This window comes from Phyllobates terribilis, unplaced genomic scaffold (assembly GCF_046119375.1).
Source record: "Phyllobates terribilis strain yellow unplaced genomic scaffold, ASM4611937v1 Scaffold_5__5_contigs__length_657084704, whole genome shotgun sequence".
Lineage (NCBI taxonomy): Eukaryota > Metazoa > Chordata > Amphibia > Anura > Dendrobatidae > Phyllobates > Phyllobates terribilis.
In genome coordinates, this window is record NW_027362765.1 from 284,375,793 (window position 1) to 284,393,056 (window position 17,264).

A 17,264-nucleotide genomic window follows, 5' to 3' on the forward strand; every position below is an offset into this window, starting at 1 on the left:
CAACCTTTGGATCAAGGCAACCTAACATGTCCGCCTGCATCTTCCTCACAGACCGGCAGTTTGCCGGGGACACCCTTATCAACCCCGTCTAAGCACAATAGCCAGCCCTCGGTCCCTCAGATGTGGACAAGTAAAATACCATTTCCTCCTAGCCATGAGAAAGCTAAGAGGTTGAATTTCACCATCTGCAAGCTCTTGGCTACAGAAATGCTGCCTTTCCGCCTGGTGGACACAGAGGATTTTCGAGACCTTATGTCCATCGCAGTGCCCCAGTACCAGATGCCCAGTCGGCACTACTTCTCAAAGAAAGGTGTGCCTGCGCTCCACCAGCATGTCGCACACAACATCACCGCTTCTTTGAGAAACTCTGTGTGTGACAGGGTGCATTTCACCACAGACACTTGGACGAGTAGGCATGGACAGGGGCGTTACATGTCGCTGACTGGGCACTGGGTAACTATGGTGACAGCAGGACAAGGGGCTGCTGTCCAAGTCTTGCCGTCCCCACGAGTTGTGCGTCAATCCTCTTTATGTCAAAGTTCCTCCACTGCTTCTGCCTCCTCAACCTCCTCTCGGTCTTCCACCTGCACCCAAAGCCTGTCTGGTCATGCCACAAGCTTTCTAACTGCGCAGAAGGGATCCTGCACACCTCCTTACTATGCTGGCAGTAGGGCTCAACGTCATCAGGCGGTTTTTACTTTGAAATGTCTGGGAAATGTGAGTCACACAGCTGAGGAGTTGTGGTCAGCTCTGGAGAACCAATTTCATGAATGGTTGTCTCCACTGGACCTGAAACCAGGGAAGGCCGTGTGCGACAATGCTGCAAACCTGGGTGCGGCCCTTCGCCGGGGCAATGTCACACTCGTGCCTTGTATGGCTCACGTGTTGAACCTGGTTGTCCAGCAATTTTTAGCCCACTATCCCAGACTAGATGGCCTTCTGCAGAGGGCACGGTCGCTGTGTGCTCACTTCCGCCGTTCGCATCCCGCAGCTCAGCGACTTACATCTCTACAGAAGTCGTTGGGCCTGCCACTTCACCGGCTAAAATGCGATGTGCCTACCCGGTGGAATTCAACTCTGCACATGTTGCAGCGACTGTGGCAGCACCAACAAGCCCTGGTGCAATACGTTCTGACGTATAGCCTGGGCCAACGAGATTCAGAGGTGGGGCAAATCACGCTGGAGGAGTGGTCTCAGATCAGGGACCTATGCACCCTTCTGCACAGTTTTGAAATGGCGACGAAGATGTTTAGTGCTGACGATGCCATTATCAGCATGACTATTCCGGTGATTTACATGCTGGAGCACATGTTAAACAGAATTCGGAGTCAGGTGGTGGCACAAGAGGAGGTGGAGGAAGTAGAGGAGGAGGAGTTGTATGCGGAAGGGCTAACATCTGCAAGGTCCAGACGGTCGGCAGCACCAAGGCGGCAGGCATGTGAGGGTGGGGGAGATGGTTTTACCAGGGCGCATGGTAGCAGCCAAACTAGTGAGGAAGGTGCAGGAGCCCAGGAAGAAGTGGAGGACGAACTGATGGAAGACTCATTAGATGAGGGAGACCTTGATCACATTTCTGTTGTGCGAGGTTGGGGGGAGAGGACAGAGGAAGGAAGCATGATTGTTACCTCACCACCAACACAACAGGGACTTGGTGCTCCTGGATGCGCAACACACATGAGTGCCTTCTTGCTGCACTACCTGCAACATGACCCTCGAATTGTGAGAATTAGAAATAATCCTGACTACTGGGTTGCCACACTGTTAGATCCCCGGTACAAACGTAAATTTGCAGAAATTATTCCTGCCATAGAAAGGGATGCACGCATGCAGGAGTATCAGCAGAGACTGTTGCAGAATCTTACATGTGCTTTTCCACAAAATACCAGTGGTGCACGTAGTGAATCTCACAGTTCCAACTTGCCAACCGTGGGACCGTCAAGTGTTCAGCACTCAAACCGTAACAGAACCACAGTATCTGCTGGTAACATCAATTTTGCGGAATCATTTCACCACTTTTTTAGCCCATCCTTTGCAAGGCCACAGGAGACAAGAAGTCTGACACATAGTCAACGCCTAGAGACGATGGTACAGGAGTATCTCCAAGTAAACATTGAAGCCACGACTGTGTCACTGGACCCTTGCTCTTTTTGGGCTTCCAATCTGGATAAATGGCCGGAGCTAGCCACTTACGCCTTGGAGATCTTGTCATGCCCCGCAGCCAGCGTTCTGTCTGAACGTGTGTTCAGCGCTGCTGGTGGTGTGCTGACAGATAAGCGCACGCGGCTCTCCACTGATAATGTAGACAGACTCACGTTCATAAAGATGAACAAATCATGGATCCGAAACGACTTTTCTACCCCTGTGTCATCCTGGGGAGAGTAAAAGCTTGATGATTGGTTAAAATCACCCTACCAACCGTTTTAAGCTTTCAAATTACTAATCATGTTTATCTGTATCTTGACTGGAAAATAATTTGGGCTTTGTAGCAGTGTGCAGCACTGATCCTATTAGGCCATCTATAATAAGCTCCACCAGATTTAAAATTAAAAATAATTTTTAGCTGCATCTAGCCCGGAAACTAATTTTGGGGCTCCGAGATGCGCAAGACACATACGTGCCTTCTTGCTGCACTACCTGCAGCATGACCCTCATATTGTCAGAATTCGAAGTAATCATGACTACTGGGTTGCCACACTCTTAGATCCCCCAAACTTTTCGATCAACCTTTTCATTTTAATAAAGACCAAAAAAATGGTCATTTTTGAAATTATAAGCATTAGCAGGTTGTTAGAAACTGAAATCAAATAGTTTTCAACTCAAAACTTTATTCTAGGTGATGTTACATTTTCACATAGGACCCCTTGTTCGAAAGGAGCTTCTGAACTCTCTCGTCCATTGAATTTGTCAGGTTTTGGATGGTTTCTGCTTCAATTGTTTTGCATGAGGACAGAATACCCTCCCAGAGCTGTTGCTTAGATGTGAACTGCCTCCCGCCATCATAGACACTCCTTTTAATGATGCTCCAAAGGTTCTGAATGGGGTAGAGGTCAGAGGAGCATGGGGGTCACACCATAAGTTTGTCCCCTTTTATGCCCATATCAGCCAGAGATGCAGATGTTTTATGTGCAGCATGAGATGGTGCATTATCATGCAGAAAAATGATCTTGCTGTGAAATACACGGTTCTTCTTCTTGAACCATGGCAGGAAGTGCTGTTTGAGAAAATCCACATACATTATGGAGTTCATCTTTAGCGCCTTCGGGGATCCTAAAGGGGCCGACAATCTCTCTCCCCATGATTCCAGCCCAAAACATTACTCCACCTCCTCCTTGTTGGCGCTGTAGCCGTGTTTGCGTGGGGTGTCCATCAACCAGCCATCCTCCACTCCATCCATCTGGACCATCGAGCGCTGCACGGCACTCATCCGTGAACAAAACAGTTTTGAAATCAGTCTTCATGTAATGTTTGGCCCACTGGAGCCGTTTCTGCTTGTGTGAAGTGGATAGAGGAGGTCGACAGGATGGCGTATGCACAGCTGCAAACCTCTGAAGGACCCTGCATCTTGTTGTTCGGGGGACATTGGAGGCACCAGCAGCTTCAAAAACTTGTCTGCTGCTATGACAAGGCTTTCTTGCCGCTGCTCTTTTAACCTGACGTAATTGCCTGTAGGAAAGAGTCCTCAATTTGCCCTTATCAACACGCACACGTGTGTACTGTGAATCAGCTACATACTTCTTGATTGCCAAGACACTTCATCCTGATCATCGCACAATGTTGATTGTAGTCATGCCTTGACCTAAACACTCCACAATTTGTTGCTTCTCAGCAGCCGATACATCCTTTTTCTTTCCCATTTTGGCAGAAAATGTAGGCTGCTTAATAATGTGAGAGAGCCTTCTTAAGTAGTCTTGCCTTTCATTGGACACACCTGCCAAACTAATTAGCACAGGTGTCTGCAATTGCTTACAGTGATATAAAGAGCCCTGACACACATCACCATCAATGAGTTTAACTGACAAACAAACAAATTCTTCTCTTATCACTCCTAAACACTTTTTGCATAATAATTTGGAACGCAGTGTACATGTGCTTTTCCACAAAACACCAGTGGTTCACGTAGTGAATCTTACAGTTCTAACTTGCCAACCGTGGTCTGTATGGAATTGTTCAATAAAGGGACCAAAATTAAGATAACATAGATGGGAGAGGTCTCTATGAATAGGAATTCCTAAGTATTTGATACCCTGTGAGGGACAGGCAAAGGGAAAGTTGGACTGGATGGAATCCTATATGGATTTGGGGAGGGAGACATCGAGGGCCTCAGACTTCGCTGCATTGATTTTAAAATTTTACCATGTAACAAAGTGATCTATTTCAGCCATAACAGCAGGGATGGATATATGTGATTGAGTGATATATACTAGGACATCATCAGCAAATAGAGAGCACTTGTACTCGGTGCCTCCCACCTCAATCCACCTAATATTGGGGTTATGGCGAATTGATGAGAGCAGGTGCTCCGTCACTAGGATGTATAAGAGAGGGGACAGAGGACATCCCTGCCTTGTCCCATTGGTGATTGTGAAAGGTGATGAAAATGTTCTGACGCACCCCCTGGGCCTTGGGACACCCGGAGCCGGACACTTTTTGGTGGATGCTGGTGGTTGTAGTCTTCGTGGCGGCGACCCGGTTCCGTGGCTCAGGGCGGTCAAACCAGTGGTGGAACTATTTATGTGGTTTTGATGTTTAAATGTCCGACAACGCCACCCGTGGATTGCGGTCAGAGTGAACCGCCGCTACAGGGCAGACCGCTGAGGCTGGTGTTGTGGGTGCAGCAGAGCGTAGCATAACTCCCCACGGGAGGAGTATAGCCTCAGGGCAGTGTATGCGGAGGATGGGGGTGATGGTGCAGGGCAGCAGCAGTAACGACACGGAGTCAGTGATGCAGTCCAGGGCCTTTACTCACAGTTCTTATTATCCAGACCACGTCTGCAGATAACGGCTGCCCACGTCGTACTGTGCTCACCAGGTGAGGGGCTCAGACAACTCCCAGATAACTTTGGAGCACTTCACAGGACCCCCTTTGTGTGTCCTTTGTCTGGCCTTTCTTACCAACACTTCTGTCCGGCTGCCTCGGGCCTCCTCTTGGTAAACTTGGCGCCAGTTTCCCTGACCCTATGTGGTGCCTTCCTAGCGGGTGTAGCGAGGGGCTGCGCCACATAAAATGTCAGAGCCTCCGGTTTCTAGCTGAGGGTCATTTCCTGCCTCCACTAGTTCGGGGACCGGTCTCCCCCTTTGGCCTGACCCCTCCACGCAGGTGGATTCGGGCGTGCGGTGGCGACTCGCCCGTCCCACCCCTGGGATCCCTTCATTCCTCGTTCCTGGAGACTTCTCCGCTCCTCTTCCTTCCTTCTCCCTCTTCCAGGCCTGGGCCTCTGTTACTAGGCCCGCCTCCGGAGCAGAGCTCATGCAGAGCCCCTGCTCCCTGCCACTTCTGCTCAGACTTCTCTGCACTGAACTAAGATGGTGCCCACCTTTTATACTCCCTTCTCAATGCACCCAGGAACTGCTTCCTCCCTGCTCCTGCACTACAGGGTTCCCCTTCCTCAGTGTTCCCTCCCCCCACTCCAGCCAGGGACAGGGACTGTCGTGCCCATCTCAGGGGCATATTGGTCGCCCTGCCCCACGGCAATGTGGTGTAATGCATGCAGGTGTCGGGTCCTGATCCACACTCCATCCTTACCTGAGAGTGAGATATCACACCTCTGGGTGAGGTGCAATACGTCTGTAGCAACCGAGCCCTCAGGGTGCTACAGTTCCATTTATCTTCAGCCTAGGTGACGTATTGCGATACAGGGCCGTGGTTTTGGCTATAAAAGGGTCCCCTAGACCCCTACCCCAAGCTTTTTAAGAGAATCATATATGGCTTGCCAGGAGACTCTATGGAATGCTTTCTCAGCATCCAACGAGAGTATCTAATTACAAATTTTTAACTGCATCTAGCCCAGGAAATACTTTGTGCCTAGTAGCAGTGTCTGCTAGTCAGCGGATTATCCCGGCTGTTAAGCAAGCTACACCACCTGTAGTTTAGACACTTAATTTTTTCAAAGGAAATGCTTCGGGACCATGGGATACTTAGTGAAGAGCATCAGGAGGCACCCCAAGGCATAGGGGCTGGGACTGGCAGTAGGATGCCTTGCGGTGGACAGCCGAGCTCGATCCTTATAAAAGCTTTTTAACTGCAGCAGCTTTAGTGGACGCTACTGGAGCTGGAATTACCGCGGCTGCTGGCATGAGACTTGCCCTCCAATAGATCCTTGTAAATGGATTTAAAGTGTATTCATTCAAATTAGAGAGACAATTTAAATTAAAAAGCTTAGAGCTGCCTCCACCACAGGGGGGCTCGCTCGACCCACCAGCGGACAGGCACCAGTATTGGGAGAGGGGGGCTGGCCGTCAGGGTTCACCGCGGCTCTGGCACAAACCCAGCGACACGGAGGTGGCACGGGCAGGAGCGGACTGGCCGTGTCGGCTTCTCACTTTTTGGATTTTAGAAGGGCATGACATGCCTATATCTGTGTCTCCCCCTCCTTTTACTCCTCCACCTCTTTTATTTTCGCATGACTATATGTACTTGTCACTTTTCCATGTGTTAGTTATGTCTTCTGAGCAGTTTGTCAGCTTTTGGACACCTTTGAAGGTGTTTTCTATGTGTTTCTATGTGTTTTTGTTTGCCTGCCATTGGTTTTAACGGTGTTCGAAGGTGTTCGACGAACAGTTCGACGAACAGTTCGGCGAACACACGGGTGTTCGACGAACCGAACCGAACTCGAACACTACGGGGGTGGCTCAACACTAGTTGTGACAGGCACAACCCCTATGAAGGCATGAAGAAAACCAGCTGCTGCTGCCCCGTGGCTGGAAGATAAATCCTCCAGGAGATATTGGATCCAGTTGGATAAACACGTAGGTGGGCTGCGCTGCTGAAGTGAATCAATTCTTCAGAGATGATGATGATGATGATGATGAAAAAGGCTTTTTATTAACAACGCGTTTCAACGCCGTACCGGCATCTTTTTCAAGTTAAAAAAACAAATGTCATTTGATTTTTATACTTGAAAATGACGCCGGTGCGGCGTTGAAACGCGTTGTTAATAAAAAGCCTTTTTCATCATCATCATCTCTGAAGAATTGATTCACTTCAGCAGCGCAGCCCACCTACGTGTTTATCCAACTGGATCCAAGACCCAGAGAATGTAGTTTCTAAAGTCAACTGTGAAAATTATTCTGTTGTCTCTGTGCATGACCATCATTACCTTCCAAGCATATGCCCCTCTGGCCCCAGCCAAACCTACCGCTGTTGCTCCTAAAATTCTATGAAGAACTATAACTGTCATTTCGGAAGAACTTGCAGCAAAATCTCTAAGTCTGCCTCTAGCTCCTCCTACCAACTCCCCTCTCTATAGAATTTTAGAAGCAACAACTGTCATTTCCTAATCAGTACTGTGAATACAGATTTTACCATTGAATTGAAAGTGAAAGATCAATCCATGAGAAAGATTGGAAATTTGTTCAATAAGATATATCACATATTATTAATTTTAGTTAGTGTTGAGCGAGCACTAAAATGCTCGGGTGCTCGAAGCTCGGGCCGAGCTCACCGTGATACTCGGGTGCTCGACCCGAGCAATGAGCCCAATGTTAGTCTATGGGAGACCCAAGCATTTTTGCGGTGGCACCCCGGGCAGTCTGTGGAAAGCCTAAAAAGTGCCCAAAACGATAGTGACAGTGCTCAAATTACATGGGGACAGCATGGGGATCGCCCCAGGAAGCATTTCTGACCCCCAGGTCACTGCTGTCAACAATGTGGTCAGAGGTATTAAGCCACGTTTAGGAGCTCACAATAAAACGTTCAAAAACGAAACTGAAACTGCTTTCCTGTGAAATATGTTAAGGAACATCCTTTCCAGGGTAAAGACTTGTGTATAGGGTAAAATAAATAACCAAAAACAAAAATACTCCTCCACACCTTGGGCTATGTTCACAAGTAGCATTTTTTATGCGTTTTTGCACTTTTGTATTGCTTTCAACCGTGACAAATGCATTCACCGGGAAATGTCATTTTAACATTTTACAACCTTATCTGGCCATGTGCTGTGTGACACATGCATACAGTGCTGAAAAGACATGGGAACAGCATGGGGAAGACCCCTGAAGCATCTCTGACACCCAGGTCACTGCCTAAAAGTGTGCCCATCATAAGTGATCCTTACCGCATCAGAAGATGCAGACTTGCAACTATCCCCGTGCAAGTCCTTGTCCCAGGGCAGTGTTCAATTGTACCTCCCCCATTCCTTGCAATGCAAACGCAAGTATGCAGCCTACCACCAACCCACCCGCAGGCTGCAATACCATACTGCTTGCTTGCACTTGAAATTGGGCCTTTTAGGCATGTGGAGGTGGAATCTGGCCACCATGTCATGGCTGCGTCAGCGGCCTGGCATCCATACTCGGTTCCCAGCCACCCCGCGGCCGGGAGTCCACACTCGGTCTCCAGCTGCCAGGGGGCGGCCGGGTGTCCATACTCGATCCCCAGCCGCCCCTATTTGTCCCGGTAACCTTCCCCACACTTTTCTTAGCCAGGCCTGCTTTAGGGCAGCATTGGCCGAGCCCACCAGACAACCAGACTCCTCCGGTGGGCCCTGGCTTCTCCATCAGGGGAGTTGAGAGTGCCAAGGTAAGGAGCATGATGATGATGATAGAAGTTAGCATCTGCTTTGTTTTCTTGGAATGCAAGCGTAAGTGTGCAGCCTGCCACCCACCCACTCCCAAGCTGCAATACCTTACTGCTTGCTTGCTTGCACTTGAAATGAGGCCTTTTAGGCTTGTGGAGGCAGATGCCTGCCACCACGTCATGGCTGCGTTGGCGGCCTGGTATCCATACTCAGTCCCCAGCCGCCCGGTGGCCGGGTGTCCACGCTGGGTCCTCAGCCGCCAGGGGGAAGGCGGGTGTCCATATTCGGTCCCCAGCCACCCCTATTTGTCCCGGTAACCTTCCCCACACTTTTCTTAGCCTGGCTAGCTTTAGGGCGGTATTGGCCGAGCCCACCAGACAACCAGACTCCTCCGGTGGGCCCTGGCTTCTCCATCAGGGGAGTTGAGAGTGCCAAGGTGAGGAGCATGATGATGATGATAGTAGTTAGCATCCGCTTTGTTTTCTTGGAATGCAAACGTAAGTGTGCAGCCTGCCACCCACCCACCCAACCCCAGGCTGCAATACCATACTGCTAGCTTGCTTGCACTTGAAATGAGGCCTTTTAGGCTTGTGGAGGCAGATGCCGGCCACCACGTCATGGCTAAGTTGGCGGCCTGTTATCCATAATCAGTCCCCAGCCGCCCGGCAGCCAGGTGTCCACGCTTGGTCCCCATCCGCCAGGGGGCGGACGGGTGTCCATACTTGGTCCCCAGCGGCCCCTATTTTTCCCGGTAACTTTCCCCACTCTTTTCTTAGCCTGGCCTGCTTTAGGGCAGCATTGGCTGAGCCCACCAGACAACCAGACTCCTCCGGTGGGCCCTGGCTTCTCCATCAGGGGAGTTGAGAGTGCCAAGGTGAGGAGCATGATGATGATAGAAGTTAGCATCTGCTTTGTTTTCTTGGAATGCAAGTGTAAGTGTGCAGCCTGCCGTCCACCCACCCCCAAGCTGCAATACCATACTGCTAGCTTGCTTGCATTTGAAATTGGGCCTTTCAGGAATGTGGAGGTGGAATCTGGCCACCACGTCATGGCTGCGTCGATGGCCTGGTATCCATACTCAGTCCCCAGCCGCCCGGCGGCCGGGTGTCCACGCTTGGTCCCCAGCCCCCAGGGGGCGGCCGGGTGTCCATAAACAGTCCCCAGCTGCCCCTATTTGAAGGACAGCCTCACCACAAACACGTGTACAAGTGAATGTGGCCAGGGATGGTCCATCTCACTGACGCCTTCACACTGGGTTAATATTGTGGAAGCCGGGACACAGTTGGACACTGGGATGCAACACGTTCTCCAGAGGATTGCTGGTCCCGGGTCAATCAGGCTTCAACACAAAGTTCAGAAGGTAGACAGCAGCAGTGGTCGGCCTCCTACACAATGAGTAAATTATTCATGATCATGAGGCCATCCATCTCCTTAGCTTTCTGTTCCTTGGAATGTAAGCGCATGTATGTAGTAGCGGCTAGGCCTGAGGTGGTCAGCGTTTTGGCACATATCCTACCTCCTCCAAGGATTGCTGGATGTTTTCCTGCTACTTTCCCAGTTCTATGACTCCCGTTAAAACAAAGCTTCAGGTGATGAATGATGGATGAAGTGGTGGCAAAGGAGAAAGAGCAGGAGGAACAGGGACCATTCACATCAATATCAGGCCAGTCAACCACACATGTCTTGTAGGATATGTTTCTGTACCAAAAGGAGTGGTTCGGCTACACAGTTATAGGGCAAACAGTGAGTGCAATGCCTACCTAAAATTTCGAGGCACTCCAATGCCCCTTGGAAGTGACATGGAGGTCAGAGGGCCTTAACTAAACCGTTTATTCCATTTATAGCAACTGGGTCTCCTGTACACTGTTGGCCTAAGCAGTGAATGGAAGGCTTTCCAAAAATTATGAGGAACTGCAATGCCCCTTGAAACAAATGTGGATTACAACGTACTATAAACCTTCTACCCATTATTGGGAAGTGGGTCTCCCTTAGTGTTCGCCTATGCATTGAAAAGCAAAAGCTGACTAAAATTAGGAGGAAATGCAATGCCCGTTGGAAGAGTCGTGGAGGTTAGAGTTAATTAAAAACAACATTTCAATGCCCCTTGGAAGAGCTGTGGAGTTCAGAGTGGTTTAACAAGACGGTTTTAATGCCCCTTGGAAGAGACGTGGAGGTCAGAGTGGTTTAACAAGATGGTTTTAATGCCCCTTGGATGAGACGTGGAGGTCACAGTAGCTTAACAAGACGGTTTTAATGCCTCTTGGAAGAGAGGTGGAGGTCGCAGTAGCTTAACAAGATGGTTTTAATGCCCCTTGGAAGAGACGTGGAGGTCACAGTAGCTTAACAAGATGGTTTTAATGCCCATTGGAAGAGACGTTGAGGTCACAGTAGCTTAACAAGACGGTTTTAATGCCCCTTGGAAGAGACGTGGAGGTCACAGTAGCTTAACAAGACGGTTTTAATGCCCCTTGGAAGAGTGGTGGAGGTCGCAGTGGAATAAAAAGACAATATCAATGCCCCGTGGAAGAGACGTGGAGGTCACAGTAGCTTAACAAGACGGTTTTAATGCCCCTTGGAAGAGTGGTGGAGGTCGCAGTGGAATAAAAAGACAATATCAATGCCCCTTGGAAGAGTGGTGTGGGTCGCAGTAGCTTAACAAGACGGTTTTAATGCCCCTTGGAATAGTGGTGGCGGTCGCAGTGGAATAAAAAGACAATATGAATGCCCCGTGGAAGAGACGTGGAGGTCACAGTAGCTTAACAAGATGGTTTTAATGCCACTTGGAAGAGACGTGGAGGTCACAGTAACTTAACATGATGGTTTTAATGCCCCTTGGAAGAGACGTGGAGGTCAGAGTGGCTTAACAAGACGGTTTTAATGCCCCTTGGAAGAGACGTGGAGTTCAGAGTAGCTTAACAAGACGGTTTTCATGCCCCTTATTAGAGCCATGCAGTACAGCATATTAAAAACATTATTCCCATTATTGGGGAGTGGATCTCCCATAGTCTTTGCCTATGCCTTCCAAGCAAAAGCTGCCAAAAATTAGGACGGAGGAACTTGCAATACTGGCAACACGGACCACGGTCACCCTGGTGGTATAGTGGTGGTTGAGGCTGAGGATAAGGAGAAGAGCAAAAAAGAGCCGAAATGAGGAAGCGTATACCTATATGTGGGTGTGAAGCGGTGCATGGGAATTCACCTCCCGAAATAACACAGTGGATTTGACTTTATGTTACTCTGCTGTCATTTTGTTGTGATGAGAAGTCTGGCCCAATCCAGCCCTTGTTCATTTTGATAAGGGTCAGCTTGTCAGCATTGTCAGTTTACAGGCGAGTGCGCTTATCAGTTATAATTTCCCCAGCGGCCTAAAAACATGCTCCGATAACACGCTAGTGGCAGGGCAGGCCAGGACCTCCAAGGCGTACAGAGCGAGTTCATTCCAAGTGTCCAGCTTGGATACCCAATAATTAAAAGGCACAGAGGAATCACGGAGGATGCTGGTACGGTCGACAAGGTACTCCCTCACCATCTTTTGAAACTTTCCACTCCTGGTGAGAGTACCGAGCGCCTCAGGGCCTGTAAGCTGGGCGGGTCTCAGAAAACTGTCCCAGAACGTTGACAGTGTTCCCCTGCCTCTGCTGGATTGGAGTTGCGTCTCACCTTTACGCCTTGGTTGGGCAACGAACTGTGACCTCTGCCACTAGAGTGTTCAAATGGGAATTTTTTTAACAGTTCTGCAGCAAGGGCCTTCTGGTACTACCCCATTTTTGTAGACCTCTCCACCTCAGGAATAAGAGAGTGAAAGTTCTCTTTGTAGCGGGGGTCTAAAAGTGTCACCAACCAGTAATGACTATCACCCAACATTTTGACAACGCGAGGGTCATGGTTAAGGCAGCGTAACATAAAGTCAGCCATGCGTGCCAGACTGGTAACGGGCAAGACTTCCGTGTCCTCACCAAGATGATAACTGACCATGCTCTCCTCCTCCTCCTCCTCCCTCCTGTCCTCAGGCCACCCACACTGAACCGACGGTATGACAGTTGTACAGGTACTACCGTCTACAGCGCATGATACCAGCTCCTGTTTTTCCTTCTCCTCTCCCTCATTGTCCCCCAATGCACGTTGGGATGAGATGAGGCTGGGCTGTGTGTAATTGCCCACTACGGCTTCTTGATCCATCTCATCATACTCTGGCTGCAATGCCTCCTCTTTAATTCTCTGCAGAGAGAGTTGCAAAAGACAGACAAGTGGGATGCTGACGCTAATGACGGCGTCATCGCCACTCACCATCTTGGTGGACTCCTCAAAGTTTGTCAGGATGGTACATATGTCAGATATCCAGGTCCACTCCTGAGGTATTATGTGTGGAGTCTGACCTGAATATTGACGGCCTTGTTGCAGCTGGTACTCCACAACTGCTCTCTTCTGCTCACAAATCCTTTGCAACATGTGGAGGGTAGAGTTCCAACGTGTGGGGACATCACACACCAGTCGGTGTGCCGGAAGCTTCAAACGCTGCAGCAACACAGCAAGGGCGGCGGAAGCTGTAGCTGACTTCCGAAAATGAGCTGACAGGCGGCGTACTTTGACGAGCAGATCTGGCAACTCGGGGTACGATTTAAGAGACCGCTGAACCACGACGTTAAGCACATGAGCCAGGCATGGTACGTGTGTGATCTCGCCTCGCCTCAGAGCCGCCACCAGGTTACGGCCATTGTCACACACGACCATGCCTGTATGTAGGTTCAGCGGTCTCAGCCACAGATCTGCCTGCTCTTTCACAGCTGTCCACAACTCACAAGCAGTGTGAGGTTTATCACCTAAGCTTATGAGTTTCAGCACAGCCTGTTGCCGCTTGGCTGAGGCAGTACTGCAGTGCTTCCAGCTTGTAACTGATGTGGTGATATCTGAGATGGAAGCTGAACATGAGGAGGAGGAGGAGGAGGATGCGCAGGAGCTGTACACTGTGGGGGCAACTCTGACAGACGTAGTGTTACATCCCTGGCGGCGTGCTTGCATAGTGTACCACCTCCCACTATGCAAGACCGCAATCTTACCTGTCAGTCCAGTATGCAATCCCTGCTTCAGTTCATGCTATGTGCATTTCTCTTGACTAACTGCTTAGGCGGCGGCCCGGTTACTTCCTGATTCTTATAGCTGCTGTGGGTGCACCCCTAATGCGTCTCCAGCCTATTGCTGTGAGTCTCTGGATATTTAAACCCCCTCCACCCAGTAGGAGGTGCCTGAGCAGCACCTTCACTCAGTTTATCTTTGCAACTGTATTGCCAGGTCCTGTCCTGTTATCTCTGACTTCTAGTCTGTTTCCGCTACTCTGGGGCCTGTATTCCCAGGCCTGTTACCTGTGACTTCTAGTCTGTTTCCGCCACTCTGGGGGCTGTATTCCCAGACTTGTTCCTGTATCTCATTACAGTAGCAGTTCCTGTCTGATCTGTATCCTAGCCTGTTACCTGTTTGTCTCTATGTTCGTACCTTCCCTTTTCCTGCAGTATCTGAACCTGCACCTAACTCCAACTCGTTGTCTCTGCACTTCTGTTTGTGAGTTTTGTGTCCACTCACTACTTCATAGGAAGTACCTTGTGTGTATCTGGTTCTGCTTGTCCCTTTTCCCTTCCTCCGTATCTCCCTGTATTTTCCAGTCTGTTCCATGTGAACAGAGCCCTGTCCTCTCTGCCTTGTCCACCGCACCTGCGGTTTCGCTCTGCTCTGTCTTGCCCACCACTCCGGCGGTTTTGCTCTGCTCTGTCTTGCCCACCGCTCTTGCGATTTCTCTCTGCTCTGACTTGCCCACCGCTCTGGCGGTTTGTCTCTGCTCTGACTTGCCCACCGCTCTGGCGGCTTCTCTCTGCTCTGACTAACCCTCCGCTCCAGCGGCTTCTCTCTGCTCTGACTTACCCAGCACTCCAGCGGCTTCTCTCTGCTCTGACTTCCCCACCGTTCCGGCGGCTTCTCTATGCTCTGCCTTGCTCACCTCACCAGCGGTTTCTCTCTGCTCTGACTTGTCCACCGCTCCAGCGGCTTCTCTCTGCTCTGCCTTGCCCACCACTCCAGCGGCTTCTCTCTGCTCTGCCTTGCTCACCGCTCCGGCGGTTTCTCTCTGCTATGCCTTGCCCACCACTCCGGCGGCTTCTATCGGCTCTGCCTTGCCCACCGCTCCAGCGGCTTTTCTCTGCTCTGCCTTGCCCACCGCTCCAGCGGTTCCGCTCTGCTCTGCCTTGTCCACCGCACCTGTGGTTTCTCTCTGCTCTGCCTTGACCACAGCTCCGGCGGTTCCGCTCTGCTCTGCCTTGCCCACCGCACCTGCGGTTTTCGCTCCGCTCTGCTTGCTCACCGCACCAGCAGTTCCTCTCTGCTCTGCCTTGTCTTCCGCTACGGCGGTTTCGCTTTACTCTGCTTGTCTACCACATCTGCGGCTCTGTACCTGTCTCCCAGTCTGTACTGGACCCTATCCAGCCTGCGCTCCATCCTGCTAGTACCTCCCGGTCTGCACTCCAGCCGTGCTTGCCAGTATCTCCCTGGCTGAATACCAGCCGTGCTTGCCAGTGCCCACCTGTCTGCATACCAGCCGTGCTTGCCAGTGCCCACCTGTCTGCATACCAGCCGTACTTGCAAGTACCCACCTGTCTGCATACCAGTTGTACTTGCCAATACCCACCTGCCTGTATGTTAGTCTAACCTGCCTGTTCCTGCATTCCCCAGTGTGGGTCAACAACTGTGACCGGGGTCTGACCTGGCGTCGCACCTGGTCCATCTGCTCGGTTCCTCCTTGGTCCACGGAGTTGACTAAGCCGCCGTGCGACTTTGGTCAGATCGGGTTGATACTTAGTTACGCCCCTCCAGGCACTCCTCGGTTCATGGTACAGTGGGGTCACTAATCACGCTCACGCCAGTCAGTCCGGGCGCGAGCGTAACACAGAGGGCCCGCAATCCTCGGTGTGGGGAGGATATGTTCCGTCCCAAGGTCCGACTGGGTCCCAGCTTCTACTATGTTTACCCATTGTGCCGTCAGGGAGATGTACCGTCCCTGGCCACAAGCACTTGTCCACGTGTCCGTTGTCAGGTGGACTCTCCCAGTAACTGTGTCGTTGAGGGCACGGCAGATGTTTTGGGACACGTGCTTGTGTAGTGCGGGGATGGCACACTGGGCAAAATAGTGTCGGTTGGGGACCGAATACCGAGGAACGGCCACCGCCATAAGGTTGCGGAAGGATTCCGTCTCCACCAGCCTAAAAGGCAGCATTTCTAACGCAAGCAGTCATGAAATGAGCGAATTTAGGACTGTGGCCTGTGGGGCGTTGGCTGCGAATTTCCGCTTTTGTTCAAAGCTCTGGGATATGGACAATTGAACGCTGCAGTAGGACGTGGACGTGGACGTTGATGCTGTTTATTGAGAAACTGCCATAACAAGTGAAGACTGAGAGGAGGGGGCATCTTTGCATGCAGTATGGACAGGGGATTGCCTTGTACAAACAACAGTGGGTTCTCTTACACGCACAACCCCTAGTGGACCCTGGGGTTTGCCCCACAAAGTCGGGTGCTTTGCTGACATGTGCCTGATCATGCTAGTGGTGGTCAGGCTGGTAGTTTTGTCACCCCTGCTGATGCTGGCATGGCAGGTGGTACAAATGGTCTTTTTGGGGTTACAGCAAAGTCTTAAAAAACAATTCTAGACTCTGGAAGACCTACCGGTTGCACTGGCAATGTCCCTCTTGTTGGTGTTACGGGGAACTGTTGCCCGCCTTCTGTGTGTGGCCACCACACTGCTTCTTCCTGCCTGTTGGGGTACTCTGCCTCCCTCCCCCTGTGTGCTGCTGGCCTCGCTCTGCGTGTCCTCCTGCCACGTTGGGTCAGTTACTAGATCATCCACGACCTCCTCCTCTTCCACTTGCGCACCACGATCCTCCTCCTCACTTCGTGGCAATTGTGTCTCGTCATCATCCACCTCTTGTGACAAATTGCCAGCGTCGACTTCCTCTGGCCGTGGCTGTTCAAATATTTGGACATCGCTACAAGGGATCTCCTCTTGCACCACTTCAAGCGGAGCAGGCGAGGGGCACAAATATGGAAATGGACCAGTGAACAGCTCTTCAGAGTGTCCAAGTGTGGGATCAGTTGCTGTCTGACGACACTCGGCATGGTGGGAGGAAGGAGCATCAGGGTGAGGAGGAGTATGCGGTCGAGACTCACGGCTACTAAAACTTGACCTTGTGGAAGAGGTGGTGGTGCCCAGGTAACTGGAAGTGTTATCTGCTATCCAATTATTGACCTGTTCACACTGATCAGTTCGCAATACTGGTGTTGTAGTGTGCTTCCCTAGTAATTCGGTCAAGAACTGGGAGCGAGAAGATGTGGCTGTTGGTTGTGGCACATTTTCATCTTGGCCACGGCCCCGTCCTCTACACTCACCATCACCATAACGTCCACGCCACGCGCCTTGCCCATTGTAAATTAAGTAAAATAGCTTACACTCACACTATCAATGGAAAAAGGGTAATAAAAAGGAGATTAGAA